General features: G+C 43.4%; 1 protein-coding gene across 1 annotated transcript in view; it reads left to right on the top strand.

Annotated features, from left to right (window-relative positions):
* Window positions 1-7853: 7853 nt before the first annotated feature.
* The window catches only part of LOC126236785 (uncharacterized), a 192471-nt gene continuing 177775 nt past the window's right edge, over window positions 7854-22549 (top strand). Inside the window, exon 1 of the mRNA XM_049946368.1 lies at window positions 7854-7869. The gene's annotated coding sequence lies outside the window, so the exon portion shown is untranslated. The remainder of the gene's footprint in view (window positions 7870-22549) is intronic.

Here is a 22549-nt window from a genome sequence, read left to right as displayed (position 1 = left end):
CAGTGGAACTTGACAGACTGTAAGGGTCAAGTTGGTTGATGCTACAGGTTTATGAAGCATCATGGACTTAACATGTGAAACAAAACCAAAATATCTCAGAAAATGTCATAAGAGTACGAAAAGAAAATATTATCTTTCCATCATTTTATTATTCAACACTGAAAGAAAAGCAGTGTGGAACTAAGCCAAATGGTGAATATGGATGAGTCTCCTCTGACATTTGATGTGCTGAGTAACAGAACTGTTGCAATGAAAGGTGCTAAAACTGTAACTATAAAAACAAGTGGACTTGAGAAAAAATGCACTACACTGTTGTCCTTTCATGTTGTGCTGACAGTACTAAACTTATTCTAGATAACAGCTGATCGCCTGAACTTGTCCTGCAGGTAACGTATTCCCGCTACCCAGTTGACTTCCACTAATGACAAAGGTGCAGTTAGGTGTAATGCTAGTTTGGAAGCACGATTATGCACCCATTGAGTAACTCTGCTAGAATGATGCATGTATTGCCTGTCTCTGTTTCCCGATTAGATAGGAAGTAGGTGTTTTTTTTTTTTTTTGCGTCGTCCTCTCTCGATGTCAAGGGGGTCACATGGCTCGAATTTGTGGCGAGGCATAGTGACTTGAGGCATTGGGAAGTTTGTGTGTGTACAACGGTTTTCTGCATGCCCTTTCTTAGTGCAGAGCTCATTCAAGTCTTCCTGAATTGATTAGTTTGGCGTGTGGGAAGCTAGTTGCGCATGGTAGCTGATTTGTGGTCGCGGAATAAGTAAGCCCCCTCGTTGCTTGTTCGCCTAGTCTGAATTTTGGCTCTGAGAAACCCACTTCTTGTCTGAAAGCGTAAATTTTGTCACGTCTCTTAGCAAAACACATATTACATGTGGTTGAAAAAAAGGAGAAAAGAATAACTGAACTGGATGATTGTAACTGCGTGGACAACGATTGTGTGAACTTTATGTAATAAAGAGAAAGCATTATTTGTCATGTTTTGTTCTTGTATAGAATTATGTACTGATTTTTTTTTTTTTTTAAGATAATATCTGTGTCGGCGAGTACTGAAACCGCCACAGACGATACTTGTTAAATATCAAACAAAGATGAGAATATGTGATTAGTATAAATAGTAAAAACCTAACATTAATTTCGCTGTCGTCTTCTTGGAGTTACGTGAGTAGGAAGAGCCTGTGACGTTATATTGTACGCTTGCGTAGCATTCTTTTGTCACGATTGAGAGAGGGACGGCATTAGACATTGATTTGTAAAGGTGTGTAATAACTTAATCTGTTTAAAGGTTTTGAATAGAGTTACTTAGTGAAAACTTGGATTATGATTTGTAATAAGCTTGCCTGGTATTTTATCCCATCCCTTTAAGACATTTTCAGTTATTTAAATATTATTCGTGGTGCAGAGCTGCGCTACTAACGAGCGAGCCGCTGCCGCGGCGCATTCAAACTGCATTAAATGAAATCAATCATACCCCAAAGAAACGGGCAGGTAATAGTGAACTAAAATTGTTTCTTTCCGCTTTCGGAATTGCAGAGCAGAGCAGCAGATTTTATGATGTGTTTTACAGGTTGACGCGGGCTGCTGATAATATATTATTAACAGTGCAAAAAGATAATTTACCTTCATAACATAGAAGAAATCTTGCCGTGCGTAGTTCTGGTCTGGCCAACCTTATAGTAAAAACATCTTTTTCTCTGACAATAGTCTCATGTTCTCGTGTTAGTCGTGGTACTTATTGGTGTTTTACTGTTACCAAAAATCCACTGCAAAATTTTGATGTTGAACAATCATTGCGTACTGTAACATCAGTATTGATAACGAAGTAATTTTCATTAACCTTTTCAATAACTATAAAGTAAGGAAGATATGTTGAACTTTATGGCGAGTTACAGTAACGAAAAAATGTTCCTTTAATAGAAAGCCAGATCCAGAACAATAAGAACATAATCTATTTTGTTTTGTTGAAAATTAATGAGCCAAAGAAAGTCACAGCACAGCATCGCTAAAAGGTATTTCGGGGATCTTTTCGTAGCAACATATTTTATCTCATATATTAGTTGTTACGCGAGTAATAGTAAGACAAAGCAAATAGTAGAGCCAGCGAAAATTTGCAAGTGGACGTGATTGTTCCGCCTGTATAAGAGTTCTCACTGCCCCGCCTGTCTCGTTCCCCTTACCTTTGTAAATCGGAGGGGAGCCGAGTTAGGTTGCAAATTTCTGGCTCTTTAGGTTTCTTAGTTCATGCTTGGCAATACTTCTGGAATTATCTTTGGATTCTACCACATTCTGTGATAGCCGAAGTGATGAGCGCTCTAACTGCAGCAATGCTAAGCGTGCTGTTGTGGCCCGGATCCAGACGCTACTTAGCTTATCCCTGAGTCACAGACTGTTTTATGCCGCCTTTGGGACAGCTGTGCTTCTAGACGCCACGCCGGCCTGCACCATCTTTACCGAGGAGGTCGCCGCTAGCTAATTTACGTAATTGTAAAGTATTATCTGTTTCCCGCAACTGGTGTTTCCCCATTCTAAAGCTTTAAGCGGTCAGTGGAGGTCGGCGCTCGATAACTTACGTAATTTTAATCTAGTTACTCTTCCATACAACTGCTGTTTTTTCTCATTCTAAGGGCCTAAGCAGCCAGTCATTCTATGCCAGTTTGGAACCCCTTGTTTTAACAATGTAATATATTTTTAAACTCGGCCAAGTTTATTTTAATTAGTATGGGGGGCTACTCCTGTTGTAAATTGCTCATTCTTTTGGTTTAGTAGTTTGTTTTATGTGGAAACTCCTCCCCTCTTCAGTTAATGTCAGGGCTGTAACGGCACTGGCTTTCGGCACCTCGAGCTAGTGTGCTAGTAGCTACTTAATGTGGCAGTCCCCATACCCCCTTTCTTTTAATGTTGGGGCTGTAGCGGCATTGGGTTTGGGAACCACGCGTTCGGTTTGGCCACAGTTGACTGTATTTCGTAGGCGCGGTTCCTGGATGCAAACAGATTGTTCGTAATTATTCCTTATTTCGTCAGATCATTGCTCTGTTAGGTTCTGTTCATTGAGTCTGGTGTTACCAGTCAAGTCAAATCTTGTACGAGAAAAAGAATAATCTGCATTACGTGGCTTAATCCTCGTGCTTGCTCATGCTCTGCCGAACACTATCGCTGCGCGTTGTTAACCGTGACGGTCTTGCGCTGGGTAGAGTTCCTTGGTTTAAAAAAAAAAAAGAAAGAGAACGAGAGGAAAAGAAAAGGTCACAGCGCTAGCTTTTCTACTCATTTTTGACATTCTAATGAATGACAAGAGCCTTTGTATCAGATGGAGTTGCCGACATTAAAGCAAAAAAAGGTTAAATTCGTTTTAAGAATCTAAGCCTAAGCTTTCACGGCCGCTGTCATTGTCAATAAATTTCTTCAGGGTGTGTAACCGCATTGTCAGTATGTAAGTTTCTCCGACACTGTTGCATACGGCGGCCGGCCGGAGTGGCCGTGCAGTTCTAGGCGCTACAGTCTGGAGCCGGGCGACCGCTACGGTCGCAGGTTCGAATCCTGCCTCGGGCATGGATGTGTGTGATGTCCTTAGGTTAGTTAGGTTTAATTGGTTCTAAGTTCTAGGCGACTGATGACCTCAAGTTAAGTCGCATAGTGCTCAGAGCCATTTGTTGCATATGGCCGTCCTTCGCGTGTTTTCCTGATTGCTGAATGAGAAAAACTTAAGTTCTTCCACACTGGTGCAAGAACGTAGGAATTTATAATTACATGTTCGTGTTGTACAACGGAGAAATTAATAATTTTGTACTGAAAAATTTTTCTTCTTTATTTATTGTACATTAACTTATTTTTACAAGATCTGGAAAAAGGGATTACCCCAATATATATTCGAAGTGTTGACGTCCAAAATCGAAACATCTATTATTACTTTTTGTAGAAGATTTCTGACAACGAAATAGCACTTCCCCGCCAGTAGCGCTGCAAACTTTTGCAATAGTTCCAATCCAGCGACCATTGTTACAGCGATCTAATTCCTCCAGTGCTTATCGTGAACGATGTGCTGGGCAAGCATCATGCTGGAATTACATAATTCGACGTTATTGAAGGCAAAGGTGGTAATTTATCGTCCAGTAATTTTGTAAAAGTTTGTCCAACCAAACTGCCGCCAAAACAATAAGGATGAACAGCATTTTAATCAGTTACTTCGCACCAGGTATTAACTGACCGAGCAAAAATGCTGATGTCAATTTCACGCGGCCAACACAAATTTGCCAAGTTCAAGTAACGCATGTTGTACTTGGTCTGTCAGTACAGGGACCGTTGATGTTGGTAATGGATGACGCTGGAGTTGTCGTCCAATGATGTCCCATACGTGCTCAACTAGAGACATCTGGTGATCGAGCAGGCCAAGGCGACGTGTCTACACCGTGTAGAGCATGCTGGGTTTCAACAGTGGTATGTGTGCTACCTTTATCTTGGAAAATCCTCTGCATTCTCTGCAATGCTGTTCATGAATGGCAGCAACAAGTCGAATCACCAAAATTGACGAACAAATTTGCAGTCAGGGTGTGCACTACAACCACGAAAGTGCCCCTGCTGTCATACGAAATCGCACCCCGGATCATAACACCAGGTGTAGGTCTAGTGTGTCTAGCACGCAGACAGATTGTTTGCAGGCCCTCAACTGGCCTCCTCCTAACCAACACATGGCCACCATTGCCACCGAGGCAGAGCCAGCTTTCATCAGGAAACAAAGCAGACCTCCACCCTGCCATCCAATGAACTCTCGATCGGCACGACAAAAATCGGAAATGATGATGGTTTGGAGTCAGTGTAGTGCACGCTACAGGGCGTCTAGCTCGGAGCTGTCCTTGATGTAACCGATTTGTGGCAGTTCGTTGTGTCACAATGGTGCCAACTGCTGCTCAAATTGGTGCTGCAGATGCAGTACGATGCGCTCGAGTCATGCGCCAAGAACGATGGTCTTCCCTCTCGGCAGTGCCACGTGGTTGCCCGGAGCCCGGTCTTCTTACGACTGTACATTCTCGTGACCATCGGTGCCGGAAATAGTGTACATTGGCTACATTCCTACCAAGTCTCTCTGCAGTACTGCAGGAGAAACATCTAGCTTCTCGTAGCCCTATTCCACGATCTCGTTCAAACTCAGTGAGGTGCTGATAATGGCGTCTTTGTCGCCTTAAAGCCATTCTTGACTAACATCAGCTCACCACGTCCAGTCTCAAAGGTAACCAACGCTTACGAACGTTACAGCGCGTATTTGAAGCAGATGTGAGTTTCATCTTTATAGTGGCGCTACTAGCGCCGCTCTTAGGCGACTGGTGTGAAATTTGAATAGAAATCATCTTTCAGATGCAGAAACACACCGACGGCTTTCGTTTGTATCGGACAACTCCTTCTTCATGTTACGATTTTCTTTCCGTCAATGTATTTTGATAAAATCTAGACTTTCATTTTTATTTGAAAAATTAATCTAGAAACAATCTAGTTGGTTGGTTGTTTGGGGGAAGAGACCAAACTACGAGGTCATCGGTCTCATCGGTTTGGGGAAGGACGGGGAAGGAAGTCGACAGTGCCCTTTCAAACAATCTAGCTCGCTTTTCATTTACATTTGGTGACCGGTTTCGGTAAAACTCCTTGATATATATATATATATATATATATATATATATATATATAAAAAGGCTATGGTGAGGTGGCAGTGTTGGCAACAATGTTTCAGCCTGACCATGGACATTTTGACCTGAACACAGCTTAACGTAACCGCTCAAAGTATGAACAAAAGCTACTTAGAATGTTTCAATGTTTTGATAACCATTCGCTGTAAGTTCATAGATATCTATACATATTATAAATTAAAGTTCCCCAATGCGTTTTTCTGTCTGCACGCAGAGGCTACTCTCAGGATCTTCTGTAGGGGTTTTGGTACAGTTTTCTCTAATAGGCAGACTGATTCAGGAATTGTAATGAAATAATCCGGCTGTAAATACACTACTGGCCATTAAAATTGCTACACCAAGAATAAATGCAGATGATAAACGGGTATTCATTGGACAAATATATTATACTAGAACTGACATGTGATTACATTTTCACGCAGTTTGGGTGCATAGATCCTGAGAAATCAGTACCCAGAACAACCGCGTCTGGCCGTAATAACGGCCTTGATACGCCTGGGCATTGAGTCGAACAGAGCTTGGATGGCGTGTACAGGTACAGCTGCCCATGCAGCTTCAACACGATACCACAGCTCATCAAGAGTAGTGACTGGCGTATTGTGACGAGCCAGTTGCTCGGCCACCATTGACCAGACGTTTTCAATTGGTGAGAGATCTAGAGAATGTGCTGGCCAGGGCAGCAGTCGAACATTTTCTGTATCCAGAAAGGCCCGTACAGGACCTGCAACATAGATCGTGCATTATCCTGCTGAACTGTAGGGTTTCGCAGGGATCGAATGAAGGGTAGAGCCACGGGTCGTAACACATCCGAAATGTAACGTCCACTCTTCAAAGTGCCGTCAATGCGAACAAGAGGTGACCGAGACTTGTAACCAATGGCACCCCATACCATCACTCCGGGTGATACGCCAGTATGGCGATGACGAATAGACGCTTCAAATGTGCGTTCACCGCGATGTCGCCAAACACGGATGCAACCATCACGATGCTGCAATCAGAACCTGGATTCATCCGAAAAAATGACGTTTTGCCATTCGTGCACCCAGGTTCGTCGTTGAGTACACCATCGCAGGCCCTGCTGTCTGTGATGCAGCGTCAAGGGTAACCGCAACCATGGTCTCCGAACTGATGGTCCATGCTGCTGCAAACGTCGTTGAACTGTTCGTGCAGATGGTTGTTGTGTTTCAAACGTCCCCATCTGTTGACTCAGGGATCGAGACGTGGCTGCACGATCCGTTACAGCCATGCGGATAAGATGCCTGTCATCTCGACTGCTAGTGATACGAGGCCGTTGGGATCCAGCACGGCGTTCCGTATTACCCTCCTGAACCCACCGATTCCATATTCTGCTAACAGTCATTGAATCTCGACCAACGCGAGCAGCAATGTCGCGATACGATGAACCGCAATCGCGATAGGCTACAATCCGACCTTTATCAAAGTCGGAAACGCGATGGTAGGCATTTCTCCTCCTTACACGAGGCATCACAACAACGTTTCACCAGGCAACGCCGGTCAACTGCTGTTTGTGTATGAGAAATCGGTTGGAAACTTTCCTCATGTCAGCACGTTGTAGGTGTCGCCACCGCAACCAACCTTGTGTGAATGCTCTGAAAAGCTAATCATTTGCATATCACAGCATCTTCTTCCTGTCGGTTAAATTTCGCGTCTGTAGCACGTCATCTTCGTGGTGTAGCAATTTTAATGGCCAGTAGGGTACTTAACGCTACCCGTGCGAAGCTGGGACGGGTCGCTCGTTATGTGTAAAATTAAGTCTCTGGTCACAAGCCCATTAACAAAACATGAGGAGATTATGAAAAACTTTGTCATGAAGTTTCTAGTTTAAATAACTTATGGATGAATTTTGCAACGTCAAAGTACTCTGAGAACAGTAATAGTGATATTCCAGAACCACGAGTAAACATTTCGAGGAGTAAAGTGAGGGTTTGCAGCAACAGCAGCTAAACACTGTAGTCTTGGTATTTTCCTCCGTTACGCTTTCATTGGTAGCAGACGCACCAGTGTGGTTAAATGCTGCAAATTCTCGCCGTATACGTTCTACACAATTTATGATTTTCCTTTTGGATTCCCCATAACAGAAATTCATTTCGAATTCTTTTTTCTTTTCAGCCTCAGGCCTCACAATTGGTGTCTTAACTGGTTTCGACTTCTTAGCAACTCATCACGGGTGAGTTACTATGTCTTCTTCTTCTGCCTTTCATAGATTAGGTCTATCCACCTGTTCTTGCCTCAGTTCCATCTTTTAACTGACCCTCCTATGGCCCTCTTTCCTTTAGGTTTGTATTGGAAGGCCATCTTTGAAATCTTTGTTCCTTTCTTTCGTCCTGGTTATTCCTTCCAGTTTTGTTTGTGTCCTTCTGTTTTGTCGTTTGCTGCAAAAACATTCAGTTCCTGTGCAATATTTACATTAGGATTCCTGTCGAACTTAGTGCAATCTGTGACTGCTCGTAAGAATTTCATTTCAGGCACCTACAGATGGCTAGAATTCTTTCTCTTCATAACATAGAATTCACTGTCATACAGTAGAACAGGCAAAACCATCGTCTTACAGATATTCATTTTTGCGTCTCTTGCGTACCTACTTCTTAATATTCTACGCATAGTGCCACATGTACTCTAATATCTACATACTTTAATATCGACATCCTTATCTTCGTTAAAAGTTAAATAGCTCCCTAGGTAATTGAAAGGCTGAACATGTTCTGAAACCTGATCTTCAATTACAATTCTGTTTCGTATTGGGTATTTTCTATGGAATGCTACTGTCTTACTTTTGCTTAGCTATCTTAAAATTATAAGCCTTTCCCACTATGTTTAAAAGATGGATTGATTTTTTTTTTCGTTTGCAGAATTTGCTATTAATGTAATGTCATCAGCATACAGTACTCATACAATACTCTGTCAATATATTTATTACTGTTTATATGGATTGCTTGTTGCGCTCTCTCTCCGTTTTCGGACTGCATCGCCTGTATGAATGTTAAGAAGAGTATGCAGGCGCTGTTTGGTAAATGCCAAAGGCTGGAGGGGAAGCGAGGTTCTAAACACAAGCCTTCGTTCATATTTTTTATAATGAAGTGAACCGCCTCCACGTCCACACTTAAATAGTGACCATTCAAAAAGATCTGCTGTCACCTCTGCTTTGATAAGTATCTAAAAGAAATCCGCTGAAAATGCAACAAAAGCAGCAATTTTTTTTCGCCTACTTTTCAACCGTTTTTAAACATTCAGAGAAGCGTCCTGAGAGGTGATTTTAAGTAAAACCTACATTTGTCTTGGTGCCACGTTCAAATTTGCTTCTTTTTCCAAAACACACAGGCGTTTACGCAAATTGACCTCAGTAACATATTGTGCAGATTCAATTGCGAGATAATTCTGGAACAGTGGTCTATTAAGCTTATTAACAAACAATCCTGTTGGAAGAACATCCGCCGGCCGGTGTGGCCATGCGGTTCTGGGCGCTTCAGTCTGGAACCGCGTGACCGCTACGGTCGCAGGTTCGAATACTGCCTCGGGCATGGATGTGTGTGATGTCCTTAGGTTATTTAGGTTTAAGTAGTTCTAAGTTCTAGGGGACTGATGACCACAGATGTTAAGTCCCATAGTGCTCAGAGCCATTTGAACCATTCTGAAGAACATCCGCAAATGAGCATTATAGTGGAGGCTGAAAATACCGCTTCATTTGTAAATTACTTTATTTTCACGTGACCGGTTTTGGACTGTTATAAGCCCATCCTCAGGTGACGTAGCTGTGCTGTGGTCCCCGAGCGCCGCGTGTACCAGGCGGGGTGAGCATGAGCTCATAAGGCAGCACACCGCGCCTGGTACACGCGGCGCTCGGGGATCACAGCACAGCTACAACACCTGAGGATGGGCTTATAACAGTCCGAAACCGGTCGTGTGAAAATACAGTAATTTACAAATGAAGCGGTATTTTCAACCTCCGCTAAGCTTAATAAGTCAGGAACTGAGGAAAACTAAGGCCAACAGCGTATGAAAAAGAATACTCTCGATACAAAAATAAACCTGTAATGTGTTCACTTATGTTTTTCCAAACCCAACATTATTTCTCCTTGCACTAGCTGTCGATGGCCCTTAAAAATTACATTATTCGATCGAAAAAATGTGTAATTAGTGGAATAATACGATAGATTATAAGGTTTTGCACAATAACCATATTGCAAAGTGCTTACCTCTTTGTGTGCTATCATTTGCCACAATCTCATTTCGATATTTCATTCTGGCCTTATCACTGGTGGGCGCGATTCCAAATGAGCATGCAACATCAGATCAATTTACTCGAGACTGGTGACAGATAGATACCTCCATCCAAGTCTAAAGAAAAATTCAGTATCTTAGCTAAATTTCATACGCGCCAAACGCAAAGTCATAGCACCCCTATTTTTCATTGAAAACCTTTTCGAATTTTGCGGCGTATCTTACTTGTAAATAACATAAGAACGATGACCGTTAATTAGATGATGGGCGCGTCATCGTGAAGCTGACTTATAGTCAGTGACGCAAAAATTATTTTTTTACCGATTAGTTTCTGTAAAATCGTTTGAGAAAGACCGCAGGGCGTGCGCCTCGATTCTGTCACCACAGCGCGTCGCTGACCCGCAGAAAGCCGCTCCTCCTCAACAAACGAATGATCACGTCCAGCGCTTCAGACGAAAATGAAGTCACTGCGCATCGGCCACGGTACCATGCGCGGACTCTACTGAACGTGCAAAACATGATGTTCCAGTGCCTTTGTGCCCGCTGTAATCAGTCTGGTACGGATCCCACACTGATGAGCAATACTCAAGTATAAGTCGAACGAGTGTTTTGTAAGCCACCTCCTTTGTTGATGGACTACATTTTCTAAGGACTCTCCCAATGAATCTCAACCTGGCACCCGCCTTACCAACAATTACTTTTATATGATCATTCCACTTCAAATCGTTCCGCACGCATACTCCCAGATATTTTACAGAAGTAACTGCTACCAGTGTTTGTTCCGCTATCATGTAATCATACAATAAAGGATCCTTCTTTCTATGTATTCGCAATACATTACATTTGTCTATGTTAAGGGTCAGTTGCCACTCCCTGCACCAAGTGCCTATCCGCTGCAGATCTTCCTGCATTTCGCTACAATTTTCTAATGCTGCAACTTCTCTGTATACTACAGCATCATCCGCGAAAAGCCGCATGGAACTTCCGACACTATCTACTAGGTCATTTATATATATTGTGAAAAGTAATGGTCCCATAACACTCCCCTGTGGCACGCCAGAGGTTACTTTAACGTCTGTAGACGTCTCTTCATTGAGAACAACATGCTGTGTTCTGTTTGCTAAAAACTCTTCAATCCAGCCACACAGCTGGTCTGATATTCCGTAGGCTCTTACTTTGTTTATCAGGCGACAGTGCGGAACTGTATCGAACGCCTTCCGGAAGTCAAGAAAAATAGCATCTACCTGGGAGCCTGTATCTAATATTTTCTGGGTCTCATGAAGAAATAAAGCGAGTTGGGTCTCACACGATCGCTGTTTCCGGAATCCATGTTGATTCCTACATAGTAGATCCTGGGTTTCCAAAAACGACATGATACTTGAGCAAAAAACATGTTCTAAAATTCTACAACAGATCGACGTCAGAGATATAGGTCTATAGTTTTGCGCATCTGCTCGACGACCCTTCTTGAAGACTGGGACTACCTGTGCTCTTTTCCAGTCATTTGTAACCCTCCGTTCCTCTAGAGACTTGCGGTACACGGCTGTTAGAAGGGGGCAAGTTCTTTCGCGTACTCTGTGTAGAATCGAATTGGTATCCCGTCAGGTCCAGTGGACTTTCCTCTGTTGAGTGATTCCAGTTGCTTTTCTATTCCTTGGACACTTATTTCGATGTCAGCCATTTTTTCGTTTGTGCGAGGATTTAGAGAAGGAACTGCAGTGCGGTCTTCCTCTGTGAAACAGCTTTGGAAAAAGGTGTTTAGTATTTCAGCTTTCCGCGTGTCCTCTGTTTCAATGCCATCATCATCCCGGAGTGTCTGGATATGCTGTTTCGAGCCACTTACTGATTTAACGTAAGACCAGAACTTCCTAGGATTTTCTGTCAAGTCGGTACATAGAATTTTACTTTCGAATTCACTGAACGCTGCACGCATAGCCCTCCTTACGCTAACTTTGACATCGTTTAGCTTCTGTTTGTCTGAGAGGTTTTGGCTGCGTTTTAACTTGCAGTGAAGCTCTCTTTGCTTTCGCAGTAGTTTCCTAACTTTGTTGTTGAACCACGGTGGGTTTATCCCGTCCCTCACAGTTTTACTCGGCACGTAACTGTCTAAAACGCATTTTACAATTGCCTTAAACTTTTTCCATAAACACTCAACATTGTCAGTGTCGGAACAGAAATTTTCGTTTTGATCTGTTAGGTAGTCTGAAATCTGCCTTCTATTACTCTTGCTAAATAGAGAAACCTTCCTCCCTTTTTTTATATTCCTATTAACTTCCATATTCAGAGATGCTGCAACGGCCTTATGATCACTGATTCCCTGTTCTGCACTTACATAGTCGAAAAGTTCGGGTCTGTTTGTTATCAGTAGGTCCAAGATGTTATCTCCACGAGTCGGTTCTCTGTTTAATTGCTCGAGGTAATTTTCGGATAGTGCACTCAGTATAATGTCACTCGATGCTCTGTCCCTACCACCCGTCCTAAACATCTGAGTGTCCCAGTCTATATCTGGTAAATTGAAATCTCCACCTAAGACTATAACATGCTGAGAAAATTTATGTGAAATATATTCCAGATTTTCTCTCAGTTGTTCTGCCACTAATGCTGCTGAGTCGGGAGGTCGGTAAAAGGAGCCAATTATTAACCTAGCTCGGTTGTTGAGTGTAACCTCCACCCATAATAATTCACAGGAACTATCCACTTCTACTTCACTACAGGATAAACTACTACTAACAGCGACAAACACGCCACCACCAGTCGCATGCAATCTATCCTTTCTAAACACCACCTGTGTCTTTGTAAAAATTTCGGCAGAATTTATCTCTGGCTTCAGCCAGCTTTCTGTACCTATAACGATTTCAGCTTCAGTGCTTTCTATCAGCGCTTGAAGTTCCGGTACTTTAACAACGCAGCTTCGACAGTTTACAATTACAATACCGATTGCTGCTTGGTCCCCGCATGTCCTGACTTTGCCCTACACCCTTTGAGGCTGTTGCCCTTTCTGTACTTGCCCGAGTCCATCTAACCTAAAAAACCGCCCAGCCCACGCCACACAACCCCTGCTACCCGTGTAGCCGCTTGCACGTGTAGTGGACTCCTGACCTATCCAGCGGAACCCGAAATCCCACCACCCTATGGTGCAAGTCGAGGAATCTGCAGCCCACACGGTCGCAGAACCGTCTCAGTCTCTGATTGAGACCCTCCATTCGGCTCTGTACCAAAGGTCTGCAGTCAGTCCTGTCGACGATGCTGCAGATGGTGAGCTCTGCTTTCATCCCACTAGCGAGACTGGCAATCTTCACCAAATCAGATAGCCGCCGGAAGCCAGAGAGGATTTCCTCCGATCCATAGCGACACACATCATTGGTGCCGACATGAGCGACCACCTGCAGATGGGTGCACCCTGTACCCTTCATGGCATCCGGAAGGACCCTTTCCACATCTGGAATGACTCCCCCCGGTATGCACACGGAGTGCACATTGGTTTTCTTCCCCTCTCTTGCTGCCATATCCCTAAGGAGCCCCATTATGCGCCTGACGTTGGAGCTCCCAACTACCAGTAAGCCCACCCTCTGCGACCGCCCGGATATTGCAGACTGAGGGGCAACCTCTGGAACAGGACAAGCAGCCATGTCCGGCCGAAGATCAGTATCAGCCTGAGACAGCGCCTGAAACCGGTTCGTCAGACAAACTGGAGAGGCCTTCCGTTCAGCCCTCCGTAATGTCTTTCGCCCCCTGCCACACCTCGAGACGACCTCCCACTCTACCACAGGTGAGGAATCAGCCTCAATATGGGCAGTATCCCGGGCAGCCACAGTCGTAGCCCGATCGGGGGATGCGTGGGACGAGCTGGCCGTCCCCGACAAACCCCTATCCGGACCCCCACAGAGATGCCCATTGGCAACAGCTTCAAGCTGTGTGACCGAAGCCAACACTGCCTGAAGCTGGGAGCGAAGGGATGCCAACTCAGCCTGCATCCGAACACAGCAGTTGCAGTCCCTATCCGTGCTAAAAACTGTTGTGCAAAGAACGTCTGAACTAATGTACAGAGAGCACAAACAAATCGACACAAAATTTAAACGGTTATTAAAATACAAGATTGCCTAGTATATGCAGTAATGCTGCTACTTGCGCACTGCTGACACACTACTCGGCGGCGGAAGGAGACTACGCGATTTTACGCTATTCAGGTACTAAAACGCGATGCCACAACTCTCAAATACTATAATACGCCCGAAATTTATGAATTAAACAATGCAAGTACCAAAAACACGCAAAGAAATTAAGAATTAAACTATGTAAGAAATGAGTGAGCTAGGAGTATACGACTTTCTGCTGGCAGCTGCTCATCTAACGGCGGCAGGGAGCACTCTGGCTGTGACCAACCGACACTGGCCGTTCAAAACAAAAACAGAAGACAGACGACTACGCGAATTTACACTATTCGGGTACTAAAACACGATGCCACAACTCTCAAATTCTATAATACGCCCGAAATTTATGAATTAAATAATGCAAGTTCCAAAAACACGCAAAGAAATTAATTAAACTATGTAACAAATAAGTGAGCTAGGAGTATACGACTTTCTGCTGGCAGCTGCTTATCCAACGGCGGCAGGGAGCACACTGGCTGTGACCAACCGACACTGGCCGTTCAAAACAAAAACAGAAGACAGACGACTACGCGAATTTACACTATTCAGGTACTAAAACACGTTGCTACAACTCTCAAATTCTATAATACGCCCGAAATTTATGAATTAAACAATGCAAGTACCAAAAACACGCAAAGAAATTAAGAATTAAACTATGTAACAAATAACTGAGCTAGGAGTATACGACTTGCTGCTGGCAGCTGCTCATCTAACGGCGGCAGGGAGCACACGGGCTGTGACCAACCGACACTGGCCGTTCAAAACAAAAACAGAAGACAGACGACCACGCGAATTTACACTATTCAGGTGCTAAAACGCGATGCCACAACTCTCAAATTCTATAATACGCCCGAAATTTATGAATTAAATAATGCAAGTTCCAAAAACACGCAAAGAAATTAATTAAACTATGTAACAAATAAGCGAGCTAGGAGTATACGACTTTCTGCTGGCAGCTGCTCATCTAACGGCGGCAGGGAGCACACTGGCTGCTTGTTCAGCATCTCTGTGACGCTCTCTCAGGATTCCCTTCGTTGTAATTGTTCAGAATCCTTTGGTTCAAATGGCTCTGAGCACTATGGGACTTAACTTCGGAGGTCATCAGTCCCCTAGAACTTAGAACTACTTAAACCTAACTAACCTAAGGACATCACACACATCCATGCCCGAGGCAGGATTCGAACTTGCGACAGTAGCAGTTGCGCGGTTCCAGACTGAAACGCCTAGAACCGCTTGGCCACCTCAGAATCCTTTCTGAGTCCAATTAGATCACACACATGTGTGTAGACTGATTGTATGAGTGGCGTTTCATATTGACTTACACTCTATTTCTTTCCATCATTCATGGTGCCCCATTTGACTGCCGTCTACAGTGGAAGTAGCTCTTTGGTCTATCTGTTCGAGCTCACATGCGGTTCCTCTTCCTCGAAATGTCTTGGCTCAAATTCGTCTAGGGATTGAACCGCAAGTGGCGCATTACACGCCCTAAATCAGACGTTTGTGACCCTTTGGTTAAATTGTCTGACTGATGGTAAGTTTGCGAAATACAAAGTTAACATAACATATAATAACATAATAACAATATCGGGAACTAAATTAACGAACCATAAATGACATAGGCCACACAGTTGGGATTTGGTTAGAATAATGTTTATTCGGAAAGCAAACTAATAACGAAAGCGGTCGTATTTAGAGTTACTGTTACACTCGAGCGCATATCCATTTGACACAGTTAGATCATTCACAGTCCCATCACGAAATACAAGTTGTCTACGCGAAAAGTTAGAGTTCGCACCAGGCGCGCAGCTGCTCACCACTCGGAGACTAAGTCCCGCGATACCACACAACGCGAATTTTCTACGTCATTTCACTTGCTAGCTGCCTAAAGACCGACTGTCTGCTTTCGCGTCTCAATCCGAACTCCACCCTCTGACGTTTACAGCCGAACTGTCCGATTTCGCGAGTGCTCCAACACTCCCTCTGCCCGTCCCCGGCCGCGTTTCCCGCGCGCCGAATATCCTCGCTCAACTGACTAGGCCAGTTCCCTTTTCTGAAGCCGTCCATCTGATTGGCTACAGCTTATTCTACATTATTTTATATTTTAATATGTTTAAATAATCAAAGCTTGACCACTTTCACACTCTAAATAAAGTAACAATAATATCCATTACATAATAAATGTTAAATTCTTTTATATAAAACCAATACAGTTTCCTCCTTAACTTTGAATGTCACGGCCAGTAGCCTTGCACCAATGTGCTTCCTGATAAATAAATACAGAATAAAAGTAACTATTATGCACTAAACTTTACAACAAATATTCGCCGGACGTGGTGGCCTAGCGGTTCTAGGCGCTACAGTCTGGAACTGCGCGATCGCTACGGTCGCAGGTTCGAATCCTGCGTCGGGCATGGATGTGTGTGATGTCCTTAGGTTAGTTAGGTTTAAGCAGTTCTAAGTTCTAGGGGACTGATGACCTCAGAAGTTAAGGCCTTTAGTGCTCAGAACCATTTGAACCATTTGAACAAATATTCTATTACCTAATGATTCAATAAGGTGTCATGCTGTCATCGTTCAATGTGTTTTGTGTGAAGGAAATGATGATCTGATGCTTAACTGAAAATATTAATAATTTAAATTTGCTATATCTTTTAAACAAATAAAGTTACAAAGTTGATATTTACAACATTTGTCATTTTAATGATGTGATACTATATGAAATGTCGATCGTTAAGATCGACCAAAGCGTTCATATTTTAGCATTCAGGTCTTTGTTACAAAACTTGTTAATTTCACTTTAACAGTAGATCCTAAACTATTATAGATATGATCAATATTCAAGTTTTATTGGGATCACCATGAAATTTTATGGAAGATGGCAGATTAAAATTACTGTGGCTTCATTCCCTTCAGTACTACAGAATTAAATAGTTTTCATAAATGTTTCCCCGTATGGTCGATCTTAGGTTCGCCATATTTAACACTGCTACGTCTTCTTGGCCACAAAAGCCTTCTGCTGGTTTTCCCTACGATGTAGGTTCTCGTCTGTCTCACTCGCGCACTACAGCGCTTAGGCGTCAATAGACAATAGACGCCTGTGAGTTTCTCCATCTCGTGGTGAATCTACGCCCTTAGTGGCATCCGGTCCTGGACCTCAGGATTCGTTTCACAATTCCTGTAGGCTGACTCTTTCGGCCATATATTTAAATGAGAGCGCAATGCTGGTTAACTCACAAGTGAAGGTGGCACAACAATCATTAAGAGTGTAATTCCTGCACAGCACAGCCCATTTTCCCAATTGCTGTCATCATGTGAGCACACAATATGAAGTGTGGTCACCAAGGACAGCGCTGAACAATGTGGATTCTTTGGAAGGAGAGTAAACACTATGGATATACACATTTGATTGCTGGCAATGTGTGGAGAGTGTACACTGCCACGAAAGACTGTTCTTGCAACACGACAACGTTCTTTTCCTTACGAGTCGTAAGAACACGGCTGCCATCTAGAAAAGGGGGTTCCAGGAACTGACCCACTCACCGTATTCTCCTGACATGACCTCTTTAACATCTGCAAGCCTTCCTCGAACCATTTTTCTGGAGTCTGTCCCAGCCACTGCCTGATAGCTGCTTCCAGTTCCTGGAATCTGTGAAATATGTCCACATGGTGGCTTCTTCGTACCCCTTATTGGGTGGTAAGCAGAGGGTGCCAAGTCAGGAGAAAACGTTGAGTGTGGCAGTACATGCCAGTCCATTTCAGCAATGGCAACCGTGGTTTTCGACCTGGTATGAGAACAAGGGTTGTCATGTTGCAAGGGCCCTTTCGTGACGGTGCATTCTCTCCACACACCGCCACCAATCGTATCTGCATATCCGCACTGTTTACACACTCATTACAAAGACGCCATGTTGTCTAGCGCCGTCCTTGATGACCACATACCATGTTGTCTGCGTCTTGTTACGGTCCGTGCGGCTTCCCACGTCGGACGTTCGAGTCCTCCCTCGGGAATAGGTGTGTGTGTTGTCCATAGCGTAAGTTAGTTTAAGTTAGATTAAGTAGTGTGTAGGCTTAGGGACCGATGATCTCAGCAGTTTGGTCCTATAAGACCTTATTTTTTTTTCATGTTGTTTATGTACACAATGACAGCTGTTGGGTACATGGAATGTACTGTGCAGGCATTGCACACGTAATGATTCTCCTGCCACCCATGACTAGACCAAAGTACTACGTACTTGCAACTGAAATGATGAGTCAAATGGCACATCGTGAATAATGGATGAAAATAAAGTGCAAGTCAATCTGTTACGCTCTTCACATTTTCCCAGTGTCCTTGTACTGAACTGAAGCCTGTCATTTTGTTTAGCTACGTCTGATTCCATTTCATGTCCTATAAAACGTTATTCGTATGAATTGGCCGACTCAAAATGTGTCTAATTGATAATGTAGTAGAATTGACTTCTACCAAAACTACGGTTCGTTAGTTTTGGTGCAGTACATAAATGACGTAGTAAATGGTACGATTACCAGTAGTGTTGGTAGCATTGGTAGAGAAAGAAACATAAATGAATGTATGAGATAGAAACTGGGAGCCGACGAGTTCTCTTTGTTGTTTCTTTGTTTGTTTGTTTGTTTTGCACATAATTTGAACCACTTTTCGTTCAGTCTTTCTCCAGTGTGTATTTTATATCCTTCCAAAAGTATAAATTACGTTTTATAAATAAGAAAAATAATTTGATCGCTTAACTTCTGCGCTTTTATGTAACCAAAGCAATAACTTTTGATTTAAGTACAATTTACACACACAAACAAAAAACCTATATAATTATTGTTGTTATTTTGTACTCCATGGAACGTTCATCATGACCAGAGGAAAGAGTTTCCTGTAATTATTGATAAATGCGAAAGTTGTTTACGAATAACAGAAACATGTTTTACATAAGCTCAACGAAGTATTGAAGCGATGTTTAACATGCTTTTGTTTTGCAATTTTTTTATTTTACTTTTTTTGAAGAAGCTGCGTTTTCTAGCGCCACGCAATAAATCTAGATATCTTTTTTTATTTTTGGTAAGACACGCCCCAGTTTCACGTTACAAATGAACAATTTTCACATAAAACCTGAATTAATCATGATAATTTCAGTCTTGCTATAAATATTGATTATTTTTAAGTAACAGATAGGAGAATAATTATGTAGGGTAAATCAGGTCCATAGGTTACGTGGCGCTTTGTACACTGATCGGACAGAACTTTACGACCACCGCCCTATTAACGACATAAACCCGTCCAGTCTATACCAGCGTCACCTGGCGAGGAATGACTGTCAGCCAGACACACGCACGGTGCATTTACTATCAGTGAGCGTGCTGTCCGAGTGTAGAATGGGGAAGGCGCACGATCTATCAGTTTGACCGAGGGCTGATTGTGATGGCCTGCAGGCTCGGCACGAGGTTTCGGAAACTGGTCGACTTGTCGGGTGCTCACGGTCTTGAGTGTCTTCAATACGTGGCGAAACCAAGGTGAAACCACGTCCAGTTGGGCGACCACCTCTCGTTTCAGATGTCGGATGTCGTAGGCTAGGCAGACTGGTGAAACAGGACAGGCGGTGAAATGTGGCGGAAGTAACATCAGACTTAAATGCTGGGCAGAGTACTAGTGTGTCTGAACACACAGTGCACCAAACACTCCTAAGGATAGATCTCCGCGCCAGCCGGAGTGGCCGAGCGGTTCTAGGCGCTACAGTCTGGAACCGCGCGACCGCTACGGTCGCAGGTTCGAATCCTGCCTCGGGTATGGATGTGTGTGATGTCCTTAGGTTGGTTAGCTTTAAGTAGTTCTAAGTTCTAGGGGACTGATGACCTTAGCAGTTAAGTCCCATAGTTCTCAGAGCCATTTGAACCTAACAGCAGTGGTATTTTTCAGAAAAATAATGCGCCATATGACAAAGCCAGGAGTGTGCTTAGGTGGTTCGAGGAATACAGTGGCAAGTCCTGTGTTGCCCACTTCGTCCAGCGACCTATCAAGGACACATGCCACGACGCATCACCGCTGTTGTCTGTGCCAAAGTTCAAATGTGTGTGAACTCTTATGGGACTTAACTGCTAAGGTCATCAGTCCCTAAGCTTACGCACTACTTAACCTAAATTATCCTAAGGACAAACACACACACCTATGTCCGAGGGAGGAATCGAACCTCTGTGCCAAAGGTTGATGTACTGGATATTAGGTAGGTGGTCATAATGTTCTGGATGATCAGTGTATATCCTCTCTCAGTTCCTAGACGGTTCACTGCTTCCGATTTTTGGGGGAATTTATGGTAGTAAGACACTGCTCACATACGCAAACAAAGCGATCGAAATGTGGTAATGCCTGATAGACATGCAACACACCTAACTTACAGGTAACGCAGTTGTCATAAAATATTAAACTTTTTTCGTTTTGCGAATTGCACAGTTTTACTTATCTGAACATTGAGTATAGAATGTTATCGCCTGACGCGTTGTGGAGCCTTAGCGACTTCGGCTGTTAGCCGCCAATATTGGGATTCGTCGGGCTGCTGTTTGTCCGACGACGGGTACTGTGCCGCTAGATCGGGATAAGAGTGGCTGTGAAGGACAAAGACTGTAATCAGAGGCTTGGCAGATAAGCCTGTCTTCATTGAGTAAGCCGCACAGCAGATCCGGGGCAAACAGCATCTGGGCTGCTATGCTGTTATGCCGCTGGCAGCTCCCGTCTTGTTTACCGGCGTCACCTGTTGCTGTGCTTCTAGCGGCGTCGCCAAGTGGAATTTGCCCCCGGACTGTAGCAGTGTTTCTCAAGGCGGCGCCACTACAGACTGAAGGTTTCTTGCTCCTATCATCCTCCAGGGTCTGGTTTACAGCTTACGCTAGAGAACAACTTTCCGCTCCCCCCCCCCCCCCCCCCCCCCCCGCACCACCACCACCACCACCACCACCTCCATACCTCCTCCCTTCCCCCCACATAACCGCTCGCCCGTCCTATACCCCCTCTTTTACCACAGAACGCTGGTTTTACTTGTGACACTTCCTAGGTCAGAAAGGATAATTCTCACTTTCCTAAGGTTTTGCTCGTCCTATGGGCCTAATTCGGCAAATAATGTTTATTTAAAATTTTTGGCCCGATGTCCTTTTGTCACTACAGTCGTCAGTAGCTTAAGGAAGGGAAGCCGTGTGCTTCGTCTGTCTGTAAATCGTGTACACTTGGTTCTGTGCCTCATTGTATTGTAACTCTTTGTGTATGGTATTTGGTGAGACGAAGATTAGGGACCAGCGCAGCGTTTGCCTAAGCGAACATGAGGAATCGTTTGTGGGGATTTTTCGGTCTCGGAGCCTTATTTTATGCTCATGTTCAACATTTTTTTCTGCAGAAAATGATTTTTTAACACAAATCTTTATTAACAAACGAAAGTACGTATCTTAAATACTATGTAAATAACTTTCGGCCAGTAAATTGATGAGGCTACGCAGCACAAAGTGGCGGCGAAAATAACTCTGCGCGGACTGCGCACGTAAACGCTTCGTACGATTGAGGGTGAAGTATAGGTCTGCAGTGAAAAGTAAACATGTATACATTATCAAATTAAATTCCTTATGGCGTGAACTTCGAAAATCAAATTTCCTGAAGCAAATTTCAAAATGGCGGCCACTTGAAAACGTAGGTACTGGAACTCGATCTATTTTGTTGTCTTCAAATTCAAATAAAAAGCGAACGTTACGGAAAATGCATTGTTTTTTGAGGTTCACGCCAAAGTTACAAGTACCTATTTTATTAAATCCGAAACGACGTCCAATTTTACTGGCTAGTTTTTATTAGTCATGCAAGCCAATTTAAAAAAAAAAAGGTTGTCTCGAGAAATGCATATTTAAAGTTTTGAGTTCGTGGTGACAACGACTCCCATGACTTCCATGTTATTCAGAACATCCTTGGATCCGTCCTTGAAAAATGACGCAAGCCCGATTATTAGCAACTGGGATGACTTTTACTCTCGACAACAGCTGTTTCAGAGCGTAAGTCCAAATTAACGAATTCAGTGCTTCATTATTGTTCTACCTGTAGATTCGAAGGCATATCTCCAACAAATTGTTGTCAGTCATATGCTTGTACACATCAGCAGTAGCTTCAGTAACTTCATTCCTCAGTGGTGGCTTTTGATCCAGTGTCCCGTTCATCTCAGCTTTTCTTCGCTTTATACCAACTTTCAGGACTAATCGTACTGCGGATTGCCATTCAATGAAATCCCTATGATAAAGTGTCGCCAAAACCGCTTTTTTCATCTCATTTTGTCGAAAGCATATACTCGAGACATCTTGTTGGCAAGTACAACAACTATTTTGGGATGAGAAGTTCCGCCTTATGCAAGACATCTTTTTTCTTTTGTTTAACCCATACATGTTTCAGCACTTTTGTGCTATCGTCAGTGGGTTCTATTTTTATTTTTAACTTACATTATGTTATTGTTC

The sequence above is a fragment of the Schistocerca nitens genome, chromosome 2, assembly GCF_023898315.1.
Source record: "Schistocerca nitens isolate TAMUIC-IGC-003100 chromosome 2, iqSchNite1.1, whole genome shotgun sequence".
Classification (NCBI taxonomy): Eukaryota; Metazoa; Arthropoda; class Insecta; order Orthoptera; family Acrididae; genus Schistocerca; species Schistocerca nitens.
This window is presented reverse-complemented; position numbering and strand designations above follow the sequence as displayed.